The 6,206-nt window shown below is 30.9% G+C and overlaps 1 long non-coding RNA gene across 1 annotated transcript; it reads left to right on the forward strand.

Moving 5' to 3' along the window:
• The first annotated feature begins 1,147 nt into the window (after positions 1-1,147).
• LOC134681841 (uncharacterized) lies at positions 1,148-5,708 on the forward strand. The gene is made up of 3 exons (XR_010100704.1): positions 1,148-1,288; positions 4,000-4,161; positions 5,597-5,708. It is a non-coding gene; the product is annotated as an uncharacterized LOC134681841 (long non-coding RNA).
• Positions 5,709-6,206: the final 498 nt, after the last annotated feature.

A 6,206-nucleotide genomic window follows, 5' to 3' on the forward strand; every position in this document is an offset into this window, starting at 1 on the left:
AAAAGTTAAATAAAAAAATACCAAACTCCAACATGTCCAAGGAAATCGGCAAAATCAAAAGCTTAAACACACCAGACGAATGGAAAACAACTGTCACATTCTTGATTTGGCACAGGCATTTCCTTATGTAGAAAATGGTGGATTTAAACCTGGTTTTATAGCTATCTTAACCTCTCACTTGTATGACAGTCGCATAAAATTCCATTATATTGACAACACTGTGTGAACAAAACAAACAGGCATAATAGGTAAAAAATGTCGAAAATTGGATACAGGAGTCAAAATTTATGTTATGATCTTAATGACTATAAAATCAAACAATTATGTCAACAAAAATGGGGAATCGGATAAATAATTAACCTAGAACTACCTTTGTATGATGTAAGACATTTTTATAGACAATACTGTCTTTAATGATAATATTGACTATGAGAAACTATTTAAAAAAATACTGATAACAACGGTCTGTCCTGGGTTTTTTTGTTTTTTTTATTGTTGCCCTTCAAGATATTTAATGATTTTAACAAGCGTACATGGTGAAAATATAACGTTATACTTGCAACCTTCATCATTTTAAAATACCAATCATGGCAAATTTTACAAAAATTAAGTTTGGATTGCTAATAAATTTTTTTTAAATTTTCAAATGAAAAGAAATTGAAAACAGTTAATGATAGACACATTGGGTCTTCGGTAATGACCAGGGGAACCTACTTGAGACAAAAGGTCGATGGTCAGTTATGACCTTGACCTTTGACCTTTTCAGATTAGAAAAAATATACAAAATTGAACAAATGGAAATTCTATTGAACTGTATGAATTAAAGGGAGAGTTCTTAACTATACGTGTTACATGTGAAGTCAATTTTTTTTCGGGGAAACACAAGAAAAAGCTTTATTATTATGTTTCCTAGTGGTGACAGTAGCCGATAAATCTACATGTACATTAAAAAAATAAGATACATGCATGGTCATACAAACAGGTTAACCAAATCCGGATTGGTGACAGTAGCCGATAAATCTACATGTACATTAAAAAAATAAGATACATGAATTGTCATACAAACAGGTTAACCAAATCCAGATTTTCCGGAAACATATTTTCTATGTTTTTCCCTATGTTTAACATGATTTAGTTGTGCATGTTATATAAAAGCGATCGTATAAGAAACTTGTTATATTTATTAATTTTTTGTACCATAACAACAACAGAATGTTTATTTGTAAGATTTTATTCAGTATTTTTCTGATATTTCTCGTCAATACTGACGTATCTGGATTACGAATTGGTAAGAATATATTTTATGTTCTAAACTATTTTTAATACAGACAATTAACTTTAAGAAAATTTGCTTTTTATATATATTTAGATAATTATGTGCACTATGATCAAATTCTTTTTTTTTTTTATCAAAGTTTGATCGTCCTGTATTCAACTATTCCTTAATACTTTAAAACCATACCATATTTGTCCTGTGTATGCGTTAAGACCACCTTCATTTCAATTGTATCAAAATAAATCAAGTATACGACCTAATAATATTTTTCATTTACAGTTTTCTGTAAAAGAATATGTCATTCATGAAAAGCAATGTGTTTCCCGTTAATTTCAGCAACGAACATGATTAAAAAGTAAAATCACAAAAGTATCGAACTCCAAGGAAAATTAAAAACGAAAATTTCCAATGGCTAAATTAAAAGCACAAACAAATCAAAAGAATGCTAGGAAAACAACTGTCATATTTCTGACTTGATACAGGCCTTTTTTCTGTAGAAAATATTTAATTAAACCTGTTTTTTTTTAGCTAGCTACACCTCTCACATTTATGACAGTGGCATACAATTCTTTATTTTCTTTTTGTTTTAATATCCGGATAAAACATATTAAGCTCAATCAAAGTTTTATTAAGATGGAATAACCGAAAACAATGTAAAGTGTTGATAGACAACGCCTAGTTTAGTTGTGCTTTCTTTGAAACTAGGACCCTAACAGAAAGAAATAACCTTACGCCTAGAAATAGTTTCTTTGTTTTCGATTATGTGAGGTCCTTCTTCTAGTGTTTGTTTATACTGAAAACGTTTCCAATGTAGTTCAAAATCAAGCAAATACCATCACTTAATGAGTAATTTGTGCTCCTTACACAAAAACTACACTAACGGAGTGATGAGAATGAGCGACTGAAATTGACACTAATGAAGATTTACGCTCGCCCTGATGAACTTGATCTACGTGTTACAATTTCCTACCACTTAGCTCTATAAATGCCAGACTATTCGTCTGATCTGTGAATTTGCCGATTTTGTCCTATTCCCGACTATGAAACTTTTCCTACATGTATGTGTGAATCGACGATGGGCGATGCATTTATAGCAAGAGACAATTACCATCACTTGCTAATGTCCTTACTTCTGAAACGATCATTTTGATCTTAACATCATACGAAAAGTCTAAATTTATAAATTATTAAGTCACCTTCAGTTTTTTAATCAATTTTCAGACTTATTCACTGCGGTAAGTTCAGTGCAGATCAGGCAACTCAGTATGTTGTCGACGTTAACAGGTAAATAAAAAATGCTGAACAGTCTGAACATAGACCCGACATATTTTAATTGACTGCAATAATGGTCTAATTAGTATTGAATTTACCGTAGAGGAAAAGTCTGAATTTGTGGTTAGTTGGGAGATTGTTTTTATGTGTCGTTTTTATTTAATTGACGTAGCCCCACCACGTCATTTTAATAAAGACATATGCATAAAGTTATATGGAGAATGAAATGTGAACAGCAATATAAATAACCAAAGTATATCGTACGGTCATTAACAATGACTAAGCGCTTATATCAATTGTTTTTATTTAATCCCATCGATTATTTCTCATTTAAATACATTTTTGGAATATTAGGAAATTATTTTTCCTCAAGCAATGTTGACCATAGATAAATTTCGGATACTAGTATTCTTTTTTTGTTACTTTTGATCATAAAGCTCCCAATTCATTTATGAATTCCTGATTCCTGGCTTTCAACTGATTAGGTTTAAGTGTTACTGATGGAAATAAACACACAAAAAAAAAACCAAAAAAAAAAACCGCGTCGTAATCGATTTTTTTTTATTGTAACTTTTAATTGTAACATGAATGGTAATTTTTCCTTTGATCTTCTAGTGAGTTAACTTCAGTTATTGTTAGAGGACTGCGTTAACTGAATGATTTTTAGTTATACGGCCGTTGATGGCTTCTCGTTAGAATAACAAAGAATGGGAGGAGCCTTAACCAGTGCATTAACTTGTTGTTAATGCACAGTCTGGCTCTGCCTCCTTGGGGGTAGTAATTAATGAAAGATTAAAACAAAATGAAATAGAAATGACTATATATTTTCCTACAGTTAATTTGCTTGCAAACTTGAGTTATCGTGTCGAAATTAATAATAGTCTAAAAAATATATGGCACTTGATGAATAGTTATCATGGTTATTGTCATTTTTTTATAGAGGTCTATTTCCGTGTATTGATCATGCTTCAAACATTTGTCCCTGGACCTTACACGCATTCAGCACGCAACCATTGCAATCAATTAATCGATCTTGTCCCAGTTTTTGGGAATGAAAGAAGATTATTAATTACCTTCATAATTGGTATTAGGAAATATTTCCTTTTTATCACCACGTCCTTTGTAACTACACATGTTTTTTTTCGGATTTGAGGGCAAATAAACATCGAATAAAATGGTGCCTTACTCTTTAACATATTAAATCCACTCAAAGCTACGCTCTTCGTGATTTAAATAAGTTAATTCGTAAAATGCGTGCTATATATTTAACTTATCAAAACAGGTTAACGACAGTAAATTAATTTCTTTTCATTTCAAAAGTGCACGAATTGAAAACATTGTCATTTAGGAACGACTATTTTTGTGTTATATATATTAAATTGACCAATCTTTTTTGTTTTATTTATTAATCAATGATTTTGCTAAATGTACATTAGTTTTGTATTAAATAGCATGTGGACTGAAATGTCCACCTGTGCCATATGGAGCAAGGCATTGTGGTATTTTATGCCAACCTGGTAGTTGTGGTTACGGATATCTCTGCTGTTCTATTGGTTGTGGTAAAGAGTGCAGAAAAGGAATTCGAACATGTAGATAAAACTTGCAATCAACTGGTAAGATATTAAGATATTGTTATTACATTACAGTGCTAGTTATACTGAATAAAAGTCTATTTCATAGACAATAAAAACTGTTTCATTTTAAAATATCTTTACAGTTCAAAAGTCAAAAGCAGGAATAACGAATGAATTCTTACTTAAAAAGTTATTACAAAACCTTGAAACATTTCTATTCTTAAAGGTGTTTCACTTAATTTAACTGTTAGATTTTTCTGTTCTGTTAATTCAAACATCCGCTTTATTTGAAAATAATTATATGATTCCCCAAACTACTGACTGTATTTTACTAACATGACTTTATGACAAAGATACTTATGTAATAATTACCCAGTGTTGACTTATATGATTAATTTGTGCTGATGGCAGATTTATGACTTATCTCTTTACTTAATATATACAATTGCGTTTGACTCCGGACGATTTAGAGCTTAATGCATTGTAAAGACCCCTGATTATTGTGGGAGACTGTATTTTGCCCGCAAACAGGTTTTTTTTTATTTGTATTGCTGGGTTGCCCTTCCAATGACGTTTATGTCAAATTCACTTTTTATTTATAGATAAGATTTGGATTTGAATAAAACTGAATAAGTAGTGATGGATTATGTTTCTGTGTTTTTGTTGTCGGTGGCTGTTTCATGAACGCAGAACTATTTCCAATCGATAGCGTTGATACATTATAATGTATAGTGGGGATTTGATTATGAAATAGAAATATAGCATTGTCCCTTAATTACACGTAGTTTATTAACAACTCCAGTTGCATTTAAAAATCGTTATATCAAAAGGTAGTAATGGTGCATTTCTGAGGAATGTTCTCTGAAAATTAATACCGCGGCTCATGACCTACATGTAGAATGTAGAATACAAACATAAGCACATATAAACATTATAATTTGTTTTCAAATACAAAATTGTGAAAAAGAGTCACACGTACTAGATTTGTGTTTAGATGTTTGAGAATGAAAATGCGCATCAGATACTACAAAAAAGTGTATGAAAATAAGTGCCTCTTATTTAACGTTATGTCTGCCTATGAGCTCAGAACCATTATTAATATTGTACAAGTGTGTTCCTAAGGTTAATTTTGTGTTTTCCCATATAGTCACCAAGACTTTTAAACAGTTGCTTAAGTTGGGAAGGTTTTTTTTGGGCATATTCAGCCAAGATATAAAAGTCTCAATGTTACATCAGTTCAACTTGGTTAAGTTATATACTATAAACGAAAGACACCAATTGTGTATGAAATAAACTTAAACATGAACCGCTTCGCCCGAGGCCAAATGACAGGCAAGTCAAAACTTAAATGTACACTAGCATTTATAATCTAATCTCATTTGCTTATTGTATACCCTCATAATTAAACGGATTACCATGCATTTCATTTATAATGTATAAAAATCAACAGTACACTATATATTACATATTTTAGGTCATTACTGAGAGCAAAGGACAGACAAGATTTGAGTACTTTTGTTTCTTGACTTGTAGTTGATTATAATCTTTTTCTCCAAAAACAAAGAATAAAATATGTGCAAAGATTATCTTCAAGTTTGTTTGGCTAGCCATGAATACGTTTTGGTACATAATCTTGTAGTTTACCCGACCAAGATAACAGATGCAAAACTAGAAAAACGTGAGAGCTCTATCCACAAAAAATAAACAATTTTACTTTAAAATCACATTTTGCAAATGGCGTATTTTTACGATTAACCATAAAAGCGAAATTTACTAAAAAGTTAAATAACAAAAATACCAAACTTAAAGGGAGATTGGAAACGGAAAGTCCTTTTTAAAAATTGCAAAATCAAAAGCTAAAACACATCTAACGAATGGAAAACAACTGTCATATTCCTGCATTGGTACAGGCATTGCGTTATGTAGAACATGGTAAATTAAACCTGGTTTTATAACTAGCTAAACCGCTCACATGTATGACAGCCGCATAGATTTCCATTATATTGACATCACGTGTGAGAAAAACGAACGGACATAATAGGTAAAAATGTCAAAAAAATTGGGTACAACAGTCAACATTGTAA

This window comes from Mytilus trossulus, chromosome 8 (genome assembly GCF_036588685.1).
Source record: "Mytilus trossulus isolate FHL-02 chromosome 8, PNRI_Mtr1.1.1.hap1, whole genome shotgun sequence".
Taxonomy (NCBI): Eukaryota; Metazoa; Mollusca; class Bivalvia; order Mytilida; family Mytilidae; genus Mytilus; species Mytilus trossulus.